This window comes from Macaca fascicularis, chromosome 12 (genome assembly GCF_037993035.2).
Source record: "Macaca fascicularis isolate 582-1 chromosome 12, T2T-MFA8v1.1".
Lineage (NCBI taxonomy): Eukaryota > Metazoa > Chordata > Mammalia > Primates > Cercopithecidae > Macaca > Macaca fascicularis.
In genome coordinates this window covers 13,931,055-13,945,698 of record NC_088386.1, presented here as the reverse complement: position 1 = coordinate 13,945,698, position 14,644 = coordinate 13,931,055, and positions in this window count along the sequence as shown.

Genomic DNA, 14,644 nt, shown 5'->3' with positions numbered 1-14,644 from the left:
TATGTCCTGTACTCCTACTGGTCTTGAGATTGTTTATCTCTAGTATGAGTCAGTCTCAAGAGGTTTTGTGAGAAAAGCATATAAACAAAGTGGACAGGGTTGGCCCTGCTATATGAGAACTTACTTCAGGTCCATTAGCAGCCTCATCCATGATCTCCATTACCTGTAGTCAACTGTGGTCTAACTAGGTCAGTACAGTACAATAATACACTTTGAGAGGCCACATTTACATGACTTTTATTACAGTATATTGTAATTGTTTTATGTTAATCTCAGTGTGCTAATTTATAAACTAAACTTCTGTCACAGGTAATGTATAGGAAAGAATATGTAGAGGGTTCAGTGTTGTCCACAGTTTCAGACGTCCACTGGGGGTCCAGGAATGTATCCCCGGAGGATAAGGGGGAACTGCTGTACTTGCTGGGTGCTGTTTGTGATTGCAGTGGCAGGATGATCCAGGCTATGGACAAGAGACAACCAGACTTGACCAGCCTGGCCATATTCAGACAAGAAGGAGCCAGTTACTGGTATCACGTACCGTGAATGAAAGCAGCACCATCTGCAAGGCTCTTGCACAGTAAGGGCTTCATAGGTTCCTGTGCTAAGAGCACATTTGGTGGCAAATGTGGGTGTTTGACAGGTGGGATTAGGTGGCTGCAGCCATGAAGGTTTGAAGGCAGAATGTGAGGTGGGGGAGCCAAGCACATCACTACATGCCAGTAAGTCTTTGGGTCCTGTGGGCTGCAAGTGATGACATTGCTGTGTCCAAATTTATTTAGTCTCAGCCAGCCTTGTATAAATACAACAAGATACCCAAAACAGGATCCCTAAGTTATACAGGGGTTATAAGTGAGAGCTCTGTAACCAGAATGCCTGGATTCAAATTCCAGCTGGTGCCACTTGCTAACCTCGGGGCTGATTCAGGAGTGATGCAAAAGTAAATACTTCCTCCTTCAGAAGGCGGTGCTCAGGACACTGCCCGGTTGCTGAGTGCTCTGTCCATGGTACCTGCCTCCGTGCGCCTTACACGAAAAACTTGCTGCCATACAGCGGCAGATACAGAGGCTCATCCCAAACCCTGAGGCAGTCTGGGCTTTGGCATACAGACAGGATTTCTAACAGTCTGGATCTCTTGGAATTCTGGAGAGCAGACCTGGGCTTTGGAAAGTGGTCCAGTCCTGCAGCACCTTCCTAAGGTAGCTGTCAAGTATATTAATGCTGTTTTCAACATTACTGAGTGTGGGGTGGCAACAACAGTGTAGTGTGCCTTTGGATAACCTAATTCATCATAAATTAAAAGCCTGTTAGATGTCACAAACTGCAGAGGACACGGAAGAATATGCCCAGATCCTTCTTAGGATGGATACAGATTAGAGAAGGTTCATCATAAATTAAAAACCTGTTAGATGTCATAAACTGCAGAGGACACAGAAGAATATGCCCAGATCCTTCTTAGGAGGGATACAGATGAGAGAAGGTAGGCATAAATTGTGGCAATATTGTTTTCCAAATGATGTGACAGATGCAGGCAAATATTCCAGCTATTTTTATTAAGCCTGGAAATCCTGCGTCCTTGGATGCAGGTAAATATTCCAGCTATTTTTATTAAGCCTGGAAATCCTGCATCCTCGGATGCAGGCAAATATTCCAGCTATTTTTATTAAGCCTGGAAATCCTGCGTCCTCGGGTCCTAGTAGTGGACTATGATTTTCTTGCCCCATCTCTAGGAGATTCTGATTCAGTAGGCCTTTGCCAGGGTAGAAGTATGCAGGTGATGCTTATGCTCAGCTAGGTTTGGGAGCAGCCAGACTAGAATCCATTCACATACAGACTCTTAGTAAATATTTTCTACTGTCACCTTGCAAACTGAAAGTGCCCAGCAAAGGAAATGGTGTTAGTATGTTGTAGTCATTCACAAACTAGGGCTGCCCGGAAGAGAGAGAGGCTGGGGCTTTCGAGAGAGAAACAGCTGTGTTTCATTTGAATGCCTGGTGTCAGAAGTAGGACAGCCTAGCTTCATGGAACCTCCTTGCACCAGACAAAACCTCCATATCCCTCAACAGTGCTCCATTCAATCCCTGTCCATTGGTGTTGGACCAGAGATGAAACCAATTTGCCTTGGCCACATGTCTGAGAAAAAAAGCCACTCTCCCTTCTGGAAATCAGGCACACGTACCTTTCATATAAGAGGCGAATGTGGAAAATTCCAACTGGATGATCACTTTTCTGTGGAGGGAAAAACACACATTTTGTTTTGAGGGGCTACCCAGTATCGAACTTTTTTTTGAGACGGAGTCTCGCTCTGTCACCCAGGCTAGAGTGCAATGGTGCGATCTCGACTCACTGCAGCCTCCATCTCCCAGGTTCAAGCGATTCTCCTTCCTCAGCCTGTTGAACAGCTGGGACTACAGGCCTGTGCTACCACGCCCGGCTAATTTTTATTTTTATTTTTATTTTTATTTTTTTGAGACAGAGTCTGGCTCTGTCACCCAGCCTGGAGTGCAGTGGTGCGATCTTGGCTCACTGCAAACTCTGCCTTCCAGGTTCACGCCATTCTCCTGCCTCAGCCTTCCAAGTTGCTGGGACTACAGGCACCCACCACCACACCCGGCTAACTTTTTTGTATTTTTAGTAGAGATGGGGTTTCACTGCATTAGCCAGGGTGGTCTCCATCTCCTGACCTCATGATCCGCCTGCCTCGGCCTCCCAAAGTGCTGGAATTACAGACGTGAGCCTGTTGGCCAGGCTAGTCTCAAACACCTGACGTCAGGTGATCCACCCGCCTCGGCCCCCCAAAGTGCTGGGATTACAGGTGTGAGCCATCTCGCCTAGCCTGCATCCAACCTTTTATTTGGAGACAATACCTTTCAAGTACTGGTAGGCTGCTGAGATCACCTCCCATCGGACAAGCAGAAAGGCCTCCCATGCAGCCAGGGTGGGGCTGTGACCTGGGTTTGACTAATCACATGCACTTGCCCAGAGTGAATCAGTTACTAACTAATAAAACAGGAGCAGAAACAGTAGATGTAGCAGCTTTCTCATCCAGGGTCCAGAAGCAGCTGTGTTGGGAACAGGCAGCTCCAGCTGTGGCACCAGGCAGCAGCCGCACTCACACCAGGTTGAGTGTGACTGAGTGTGTGCCATGACTTTGGCTGGGTTCCTGCCCTTTAGCTACCTGCCCTTGTTCCTGCCTATTTTGCAAGCCTAGTTCAGCAGCTATTTCATATCTTTTCAATTCATTCTGTTTCAGTTTAAATTTCTCAGAGTGGTTTTTTGTTGCTCATAATTAGCCCAAGGATATAATAGCCGCTAGGGTTTGGTTTCCCTCTCCCTCTTGTTGACGTGTCCAGGTTGCTTGCCACCATTCGTGCCCTCCCTGCCTGGAGCCTCTACCCCTTGGCACAGGGAAAATTGGACATTTTGAGCAAGGCCAGGACTTTGAAACATCGAGGGCAAGGATGCGTTGAAAAAAGAACAAGTGGCAAACTCACCTCGGGACAGGTCATGGGGAAACTGCTCTGGAGGTTTGGGAGGCAGGCAAAAGCGGGATGCTTGGCATCACTGGGAGCCTCTAGAGGAGTGTCCACAGCTGGGAAAGGGGGAGTCAAGGGTTGTCAGCCCTCCCAAGGCAGCACTTTCTGGAGTCAGGCAGAATATACAGGAGGCTTGGGGCAAGTGACTTCCCTGCTCTGTGACTCAGTTTCCTTATCTGTAGAACGGAAGGAATGAATACACAAGGATTAGGTGCACAGAGTCAGGCCAAGTCAGGTCTTAGAAACAAGAGCTAACACACTATTACCAGGAACATCAGGAAAAGCGGGAAGAAGGTCAGAAGCGAGAAAAACGACGTTTTCTAGGACTTACCGGTTTCTCACACTCTCTCCCCACCATCAAAATCATGGTTTCAGAGGCATTAGGCCAAAAACGCCAAAAGGAGCCTCCTTCTGGGAAGTCTCCGGCCTTTCCGCGGCACCCGATGTCCCCAGCAGAGGGCTCTCGGCTGTGCCGACTCAGGACAGCGGCTGCGACCCGGCCAGCTACGCTTGTCAGAGGAGCAGCTGGTGATTTTGACTTGCCGTTGCTGGCAGAGAAGCGCTATAAAGGGTTCATTTTATCCAGCTTGAGGAAAGAAAGGTTGGAGTATAGGGGAAGAGTGGGACAAACACGCGACTCGGTCGTGCCCAGAGCACGCGCTAAGGGGGACGTGGAGAGAGGATTCTGACTCCCAGGCTGCTGAGGCTCTGGACCAAGTGCCCCCTGTACTTTAAGCGCTGTAAGCCTGCCGGCCGCCCTGGGAAGGACAGTCTTACCCGGACGTCACAGTGAGGGAGCAGAAGCGCAGAGTAAACCGCAGATAGGAGGGCGCCTAACCTGGACGCCAGCGCGGTTTGCTCAGCCCTAGGGCCGGGCGCTTTCCCGCTCCCTGACCGCCTCCTCTTCCTCCTCAGGGAGAGCTGCCCTTCCCTCCCTGCTGCCCCCAGGGAATGCTGCCGGTGTCCTCAGATGCGGGCAGGAGAAATCTGCCAGCGCCTGAGAGCCTGGCCCGAACCAGGGCTGGAGGTGCTGGGGCAAAGACAGAGGATGTGGCCTCCAACCCTGAGACTCCAGCACAGAGGGTTACCAGGGCGGCTTTGGGTGAGGAAATAGAAAAAGGTCAGACTCCCTAGGAGCAGCGCCCTGGACTCCATTCTGATAACACGTATATTTGTTTGGCTACTAAGAGTAAGAGCCTGGGCGTGCAAGGGTGATTCCAGCCCCCTCCGACAAACTTATGTGAGAGGGATCTGAAGAAAATCCAGGGGGAAATGTACCACAGAGAGAAAATCGCCATCTCAAGGACTGAACGCTCAAGAACGGCGCTGGGTGGGCTCCGCGTTGGAATTGAGTCCTGAAGGATGTTCTAACAGCAAAGGGGAGAAAGGAAGGGAGAAGCCAAGGCATGCAGGCAACGTGAACAGCATGAGCCAAGGCAAAGGGGCAGCGTGGGGCTGGACCCTGGAGTCTGCCGTTGTCTGAATTCTAGTGCTGTCACTGACTAGCAGGGGACCTCCCTGTGCCTCCTGGCTGTCACATGTAAAGACAGAATTGCCACCCAGCCCTTATATCGTAAAGGTTATATGAACTAGCACTGTGAGCAGTGCAGAAATATTAGCTGCCGTTAGCAGAGCATGCTGTACACTTTGAGTTATCATAAGAATGAAATAAATCAACAAATGCAAAGCAGGTTTTGCATAACAAAGACTAAACAAGTGTTAGCTCCTTTCCTCCCTTCCCGCCGGTGAAAATGCTGTCTTATGATGTCCTTTAATTATTTTGTTTGGTTAAACTTCAGCTTATTGGCCAGTTCATCCTTGTAGATACAAGTATTTTTAAAGCCTCCAATTTTAATTTCCTCACAGACCATTTCGGTACTTGTCCTTACATCTACTTCATATTGAAATTTTCTCTTTCTGTTTCTTTATGTCTCTGCATCTAGACCAGTGGTTCCCAATTGAGGTCAGTTTTGCTCCACAGGGCACACTTAACAACATCTGGAGACATTTTTAATTGTCCTGACCGAGAGGAGAATGCTATTGGCATCTAGTGGGCAGAGGCCAGGGATACTGCGGAACATCCCGCAGTGCCCAGGACGCCCGCCACACAGATTATCCAGCCCCAAATGTCAATAGTGCCGGGGTTATGAAACCCTAATGAAGACAATTCTTGAAGGCATAGACTGAATCTTACTTATCTTTGTTCCCTCATGTCTCACAAGCAGAGTATGAGTTCAGCAAATAGGAGTTGAACAGAAATCAGGAGGTGCTAATTGACAGGAAAAAAGAAAGATTTAGTTTAGAGTTGAGAATTCAGCTGGACAGCCAGAGGGGCTCTGGCAAGGAGACTGGAATTCAGAAGAGAATTTGCAGCAAGACATTTAGAGCCGTTTATCCAGCCATCATAATTTTATTGAGTAACTATTTTGTGTGAGGCACTGTACTAGATGCTGTGGCAACAGAGATAAGCAAGGCCACCCCTATGAATAAGGCACTCCTGGTCTACACATAGTGGGAGAAACATAGAAATTCATCTGTTCTCAGCGGAGCCAGTGGGAGCCCAGGGGATGGACACCCAGCGTGGTCTGAGGAATCATGGGCCAAAACAGGAGGCATCAGTAGAGATCTCTGGTAAAGAAGAGTGAGGGCTGGAAGGATATTCCAGGCAGTGGGAACAACTTACATAAAATGAGAATGGTGGAAATGCCTAGCAGGGCTGTAGTGAGAGGGTCATGAGGCAGAGGAGTGAGGTGCATAGCAGGGAATAGCAGGTGGGGCCAGAGCAGTGAAATTGACCATTGTTCTATTTGAAGAAGGGTAGGACGCATCTATAGGTTTTTTGGCTATTTCTCTTTTTGGTAATAGCATCTATATTCTTTAGAGAATTATCTCTTCCCCCTCAGTCCTCTCCTAGTGGAGGTACAGGCATGAGAAAAAGCTAAATCAATGACATGTTCTCAAATATAACTTACAATCCCAGGAGTCATGATGAAATTGTTGAAAAAAAAATAGTTGAAGCTCACTAACCTTAGTATTGCATTTCAATGAGATTCTCAAATAATTCCTGTTTCTCAGGTCCCTAGAGCTGCTGAGTTTCTGACTTCTCTAAGCTAGGTTTGCAAGCCTTCCCTTCAATTCTGTAAGCCTTTTATTCCCCCCATTTTTCCTTAAGTTACATAGTCACTTTCTGTTACTTGCAACCAGAGTAACTTAATTGATAAAGTCAGTGAGGAAGGAATAGAATACAACAAATGGCTTAAACACAGAAGGCTGCATGTGGTGGTTCATTCCTGTAATCCCAGCACTTTGGGAGGCCGAGGCAGGTGGATTGCTTGAGCTCAGGAGTTCAAGACCAACCTGGGTAACATGGCAAAACCTCATCTCTACCAAAAATACAAAAAATTGGCTGGGTGTGGTGACTCACACCTGTAGTCCCAACTTCTCAGAAGGCTGAGGTGGGAGGATTGCTTGAACCCGGGAGGCAGAGGTTTCAGTGAGCAGAGAGATTGAACCACTATACTCCAACCTGGATGACAGAGTGTGACCTTGTCTGAAAAAAAAAAAAAAAAAAAAAAAAAAAAAGAAGGACAATCGAGACAATGAACTAACACAGAAGCCATAGTGGACTTTCTTCAATATTTTAAGAAAGGTGAAAAATAGCAGGAATTTAACCTCTCAAAAATACTAGTCCCATTATCTATTCTTCCTCAGTTACAAAGCCCCTGATTTCATCTAGGCACATGGCTGCCCAGAAGAAGACAGCCATGTCTGGCCCCTCTTAAACCTAACTGTAGTTATCTAAGTTCCAGTCAATGATATGTCAGAGGAAGTATCATGTATTGCAACTTCTTAAGTAGCCTAGAAAGATGTGGTCACATCCCCTTGGGTTGTTACCTTCTTTGTGTCATTTTGATCTCTCTGGCTGGAAAACAGAAATGATGTCTGGAGTGTAAGCAGCCATCTTGGGCTAGGAGATTACATGCTAACATGGTGACACCACCCAGAAAGAATCTGAGTAGTCGATGATCACAGAGCTACCATGTCACCACTAGACTCTCTACCTCCACATTTTATTTGTGTGACATAGAAATATAGTTTAAGCTTTGTTTTTTTCTGGGGTGTATGTGTGTGCACATGTGCATATCTGTCTGTCTCACATGCAGTGAGACCTAATTCTAACTCATATGCAGATATGATGGGGGAACTTTGCCACAAGGTGTCGTTGTGGTTTGATGGCTGTGTCTTGCTCCCCTTCAGGATCCAAAATGGAAAGCTTGTCCTTCTTCCTGTTCCCCTGGATGCCAAACGATGGGCCCGAGACCCTGGCTCTGCCATGTGGATGCTCCCACTCAGAACTTTGGATGTGCAGTGATTCCTACAGAAAGGGCAGTGAAGATGCCCAGACCACAGCCACACGGTCTCCATCACAGCAGTGGTGTTCTGTGGAATGAGTACTAATTTTCTGGCCACATTTTCTGTTAAAAACTAGTTGTTGAGCTGCCCAGTAGTCTTGGTCAAGGGGTGCTGGAGTGGCCTGGGAAGGCAGCGTTGTTTGCTTTTCTTAGGATGGAACAGACTCAGGCATATTTTTGGTCAAAGCGAAAGAAGAATTCAAAGGTGAGAGAGGTTGAAGATTAAAAAGGGAAAATGAGGGTATTTAATGAAGCAAAGTCACACAGAAAGCTGGCAGGCGAGTCTGATTTTCCGACTGGCCTGGGAATCAAATTTACCCACATTCCCTACTTTAAAGGATTGTCCTCTGATCATTCCAGTTGGGTTAAGCCCTTTCTCATCAGTCATGGACAGAGCAATGTACCTGCCTTTGTTTTCCTTAATTCTTTCAAGTGCCTTTGGGTAATAAATGGTTGAGTACTCAGGTGTTTAGTCCAACTTTTTCTTCTTCAACTCTAGGTAATTGCTTTACTTGCCAGAATAGGTTACCATAGCAATATTTTCTGAGCAATAAGTGAACTGAATTGTACTATTGAAGAAGCCCAAGAGAAAAATACTAATAACAACATGAGAAAGTCTAATCACTTTATGGAGCCTCAGGGCTGTTAAGAGGGGGATAAGATGGACTCCCTGGGTGATTAGGAAGTGCTGCTGCCAGCTCACATGGGACGCAAGGTGACAAGCCGCCCATGATCCCCAAATTCCCCCATCTCCTCATTATCCAAGTCCCCCATCCAAGCTGCTCAAATGACAAAAGACAAATGTAAATTGGGAAAACATATTTGAAATCCATATCAAAAAGGGGTATTTCACAAAGCTCTCCAACGGGAGGCCTAGGAAGATGGTGACAGCGATACCAGAATCATGTTTGGAGCTTCCAGGGTGCTCATGTGAAAACAGCAACCAAAACTGAAAAGTTATGGACAACAAAAGTAGGTGACAAAGTGTCACCTTGAATCCCAAAATACAAGTGGGTGGGACAAAGCACCAAACTGCCACAGGCCCTGCTTGTCATCCGCAATGTCTGGAGGAAGTCGAGGGGAGTCATGGCCTGGAACAGGAGAACCCAGAATAACCAGTGGAGGCCAGTGTGAGAATCTCAGTGGAAACTGGGAGGTCCTTCTCTCTCTGCAGTGCGCACAAGTCAGTCGCCTGCCAGGTGATCTGAAGGTGTTGAAGGAGTCTAGCCCCTATGAATATTTTCTTGTTTTACTTTTGTCCCTATTTATTTATTGAGATAGGGTCTCACTCTGTTGTCCAGGCTGGAGTGACTTTTTGGGTAATCCTCCCATCTTAACCTCCAAGTAGCTGGGACCACAGGCACACACCACCAAGTCCAGCTAATTTCTTTTTACAGTTTGTAGACATGGAGTCTTGCTTTGTTCCCCAGGCTGATTTTGAACTCCTGACTTCAAGCAATCCTCCTGCTTTGGCCTCCCAAAGTGCTGAGATTATCTTTTCTTTTTTATAACTTTTTATGGGTAGCTTTTTTGGGGATATAATTCACATACTATATAATTTACCCATTTAAACTGTATAATTTAATGGTTTTACACATATTCACAGAGTTGTGCAACCTTCACTACAAATTTTTGAACCTTGTCACTGCCTCAAAAAGAAAATCTATATGGTAGTTCCCCTTACCTGATGTTTCCGTTTTCATGGTGTCAGTTACCCACAGTCAACTATGGTCTGAAAATAGGTGAGTACAGTACGATAAAATATTTTGAGAGAGAGAGACACATTCACATAACTTTTATCATAGTGTATCGTTATTATTGTCCTATTTTACTATTGCTGAGTTTCCTACTGTGCCTAATTTGTAAATTAAACTTGATCCTATGTATATACATATAGGAAAAACATCATGTGTGTACGGTTCAGTACTCTCCGTGGTTTCAGCCATCTACTGGGGGCCTTGGAATGCATCTTTCAATGATAAAGGGGCACTACTATACCCATTTGTAGTCACTCCCCATTTTCCTCTGTGTCTAGCTACTGATAACCACTGATCTAATTTCTGTCTTTATAAATTTGCCTATTCTGGACGTTTCATATAAATGGATTCATACAGTATGTACTGTTTGGCGCCTGGCTTCTTTCACTTACCTTAATGCCTTCAAGGTTCACTCATGACATACCATGTATCAGTACTTCATTCCTTTATATAGCTGAATAATATTCCATTGTATGGACATACCACATTTAGTTATCCATTCATCTGTTCATGGGCATTTGGGTTGCTTCCACATTTTGGTTATTATGAACGTAGCTGTTATGAACATTCATGTATAAGTTTTTCAATTCTTTTGAGAGTATAGGTGGGAGTGGAATTGCTGGGTCGTATGGTAATTCTATGATTAGCTTATTGAGAAACTGCCAAACAGTTTTTCACAGTAGCTGCACCATTATATATATTTCATGAGGGCTACAATTTTTTTGTATCCTTGCTAACACTTGTTATTAATATTTTTCATTTTTCTTGTAGCCATCCTGGTAGGTATAAAATGATATCTCACTATGCTTTTGATTTGCATTTTCCTAATGACTAATATCACTTAGCATCGTTTTAGGTGTTTGTTGGCCATTTGTGTATATCTTCTTTAGAAAAATATCTATTCAGGTCCTTTGCCCTTTTGAAAATTGAGAAACTTAAATTGCTGAATTGAAAAAGTTCTTCACATATGTTGGATACTAGACTCTTATCAAATATATAATTTGCAAATATTTTCTCCCATTCTGTGGGTTGTCTTTTTACCTTCTTACTAGTGCACAACTTGTCAACTTGTCCTTTGATGCACAAGTTTCAAATTTTGACAAGCCCAATTTATCCATTGTTTTCTTTTGTTGCTTATGCCTTTGGTGTCATAGTTAACAAACCAGCGCGCAAGCTACTGCTCTGAAGATTTTCCTCTGTGTTGTCTCCTAAGAGTTTTATAGTTTTAGCTCTTAACTTTCAGTCTTTGATAGATTTTGAGTTAATTTTTGCATTAGGTGTGAGGTAAGGATTCAACATCTTTCTTTTACTTGCGGATATCCATTTGTTCCAGAACCATTTGTTGAACAGAGTGTTCTTTTACCCATTGAATGGTCTTGGCACTGTTCAAAAATCAATTGACCATTGATGTATGAATTTATTTATGAACTCTCAATTCTGTTCCATTGGTGTATATGTGTATCCTGATGCCAGTACCACACTTTTTTGATTACTGTCGCTTTGTAGTCAGTTTTGAACCTGTGAGTTATGAGTCTTTCAACTTTATTCTTTTCTCAACATTATTTTGGCTATTCCAGGTTCTTGAGATTCCACATAAATTTTAGGACTGAGTTTTCTATTTCTGCAACAACAATGAAGAAAGGCTGTTATGATTTTGATATGGATTGCATTAAATCTGTAGATTGCTTTGAGAAGTACTGATATCTTAATAATATAATGTTGTCTTTCAGTGTATGAATACGGCATGTCTTTTCATTTATTTAGGTCTTTTAAAATTTCTTTCAGCAATGTTTTTTAGTTTTCATTTACAAGCCTTGCATCTTTTTGGCTAAATTTATTCCTACATATTTTATACTTTTTAATGGTATTATAAGTAGAATTGTTTCTTAATTTTATTTTGAATTGTTCATTGTTTGTATATAGAAATACAACTCATTTTTAAGTGTTGATCTTGTATCCTGCAACTTTGTTGAATTAATTAGCTCTAACAATTTTTTGTGGATTCTTCAGGGTTTTCTATATATAATATCATGTCATCTGAAAATAGCGTTTTACTTCTTTCTTCCCAATTTGGATGCCTTTTATTTCTATTTCTTGCTTGATTGCTGTGGCTAGAACTATGCTTAACCGAAGTGGCAAAAGTTGGCATCCTGATCTCGTTCCTAGTCTTAGAAAGAAAGCTTTCAGTCTTTCACCATTGCATGTGATAGCTATGGGTTTCCATATACGATGATGGTCCTGTATCATGTTGAGGAAGGTCCCCCCAACTTTTTTTTTTTGAGACAGAGTCTCACTCTGTCACCCAGGCTGGGGTGCAATGGCGTGATCTTGGCTCACTGCAACCTCCACCTCCCAGGTTCAAGTGCTTCTCATGCCTCAACCTCCCAAGTAGCTGGGGTTACAGGCATGGGCCACCACACCTGGCTAATTTTTGTATTTTTAGTAGAGACAGGGTTTTGCCGTGTTGGTCAGGCTGGTCTAACACTCCTGGACTCAAGCAGTCTGCCCACCTTAGCCTCCCAAAGTGCTGAGATTATGAGCCACCACCATGCCCAACTGGAAGTTCCCTTTTAATCCTAGTTTCTTGGATATTTTGTCTTGAACTGGTGTTGAATTTGTCAAATGCTTTTTCTATGTGCAAGTACAACTTTTTTGTTGTTGTTGTTGAGATGGAGTGTCGCTCTGTCACCCAGGCTGGAGTGCAGTGGTGCGATCTCAGCTCACTGCAACCTCTGCCTCCCGGGTTCACGCCATTCTCCTGCTTCAGCCTCCCGAGTAGCTGGCACTACAAAGGCACGCTGCCATGCCCAGCTAATTTTTTTGTATTTTTAGTAGAGATGGGGTTTCACTGTGTTGCCCAGGCTGGTCTGGAACTCCTGAGCTCAGGCAATCTGCCTGCCTTGGCCTCCCAAAGTGCTGGGATTACAGGTGTGAGCCACCATGCCTGGCTGCAAGTACAACTTTTTAAAGAATTAGAAACAATACTCAGAGGTTGTCTTGTCCCTTCTCCTATTTCATGCTCAAACCATGCAGGAAAGGGAATCAAGTGTTATTTTCCACTGTGATTAACCGTAATTAGCCCTTCATGAAGTCATTAATGAAAATAATAGTTAATATTTGCCCAAGAAAATGTTTAAAGAACAACAGAGAATTTCCAGAATTCATCTTGGAAATTTGTCATGACAGAGTGAGGGTTGGGGCTGGTTGTGGTGACTTCCATCACCTGTATCATTTCACGCAGGATACACTAGGCGTTTCATATCTTGTCAACTGGATATAAATGTTACTCAAAAAAGACAATAAGGACTAGCATTTCTTTTGACTAGATGAGTTCAACTGTCAAATGGCTCAGGAAACAGCCAAATCTCCACTGGACCGTACAGGCAAACACAAGAAACTTGAAAAAGAAAAACAGAGAAAACAAGAAAATCCTCCATGACAAAATCATCTGGGAGCTGAAAAGCAATTGGGATGTAGTGCTTCATAACACAAAACATAAGCTCCTTTAAAGCAGTGAAAGTCCCATTAAGTCTTTGTGATATTTTTTCATTTCTTCGCACATGATTTAAAATTCACCTATTTCCAAAAAGAGGTACAATGAAAAAAGAAGACAATAAACAATAGAAATAGAGATAATTTATAAAATTATTACGAAGGGAAAGATATATGCAAATAATAATTAAATATGAGCCACAGTGAGATACAATGAACACTGACTGAGATGGCTATAATTTAAAAAGAAAAGAAAAAATGGAAAATAACAAATGTTGCAAGGATGTGAAGAAATTGTAACCCTTATACATTGCTGGGGGAGTGTAACATGGTGCAGCCACAGTGGAAAATGGTTAACCAGTTCCTCAATAAGTTAAACATAGAATTGTCATATGACCCAACAATTCCACTCCAAAGGAAATTAAAACAGGGACTCCACCAGGTACTTGTACGTCTATGTATTTGTAGCCTTATTTACAATAACCAAAAGATGTAAACAGCCCAAGTGTCCATCAACAGATGAATCCAGAAATAAAATGAGGTTTATATATTTCAACTGAAGATGAAAAGGGATGAAATGCTACAAGGTGGATGAACCTTGAAAACACTTTGCTAAGTGAAAATAGCTGGACACAAAAAAACAAACATTATACAATTTTACTTAAATGAATTATCTAGAATAGGAAAAACTCATGGAAAAATAAAGTTAATTAGAGGCTACCAGGGGTTGGGAGAAGGGAAAATGAGGAGTTATGGCTTCATGGTTAGACAGTTTTTGTTTGAGGTGATTTTAAAAAAAAGTTTGGGAATAGTGGTGGTGGTTGCATATGTTGTAAATGTAATTAATGCTACTGAATTGTACACTTTAAAATTTTTAAAATGACAAATTTTATGTTTATAAAACATAATATGTGTATATATATATGTGTGTGTGTGTGTGTATGTATATATATGTAAAACCACAATAAAAAATTAGACAAATTAAATACAGCTCTAAGCATCCTGACACCCAAGGCAAAGCAGGGAAATGAGGCTTCCATGCTAACAAGTTCAAGGCTGCTGGCTCTTGTCCATATGGGCTAGATACCCTCCAACTGAGGACAGTTCTGACACTAACTGTGTCGCACACCAGATCTGTAGCCCTATTCACACCCTTTGGTGACAAATTATAGCAACTGTGAATGGCTCAGGGCAAACCATTTGCCTTCATGAGAAAGAAACTCAGAGTGAGGGGGTGTGGCCTCCTTGTTGAGGTCAGTTCATTTTCCCCAAAATATGTGAAGTGGGATAATTTGGCGAGCAACAGTGAAAGCAACAGATATGCTCTGGGCCTTACCAGGCAACAGCACTTTGGGTCCACTGGAGGGATGGGGTCTGGAAGCCCCTGGAGCCTCAGGTTCCAACTCCCCACTCCTACACCCATCTTCCCTGTTTAAAAATTCCATCAGGC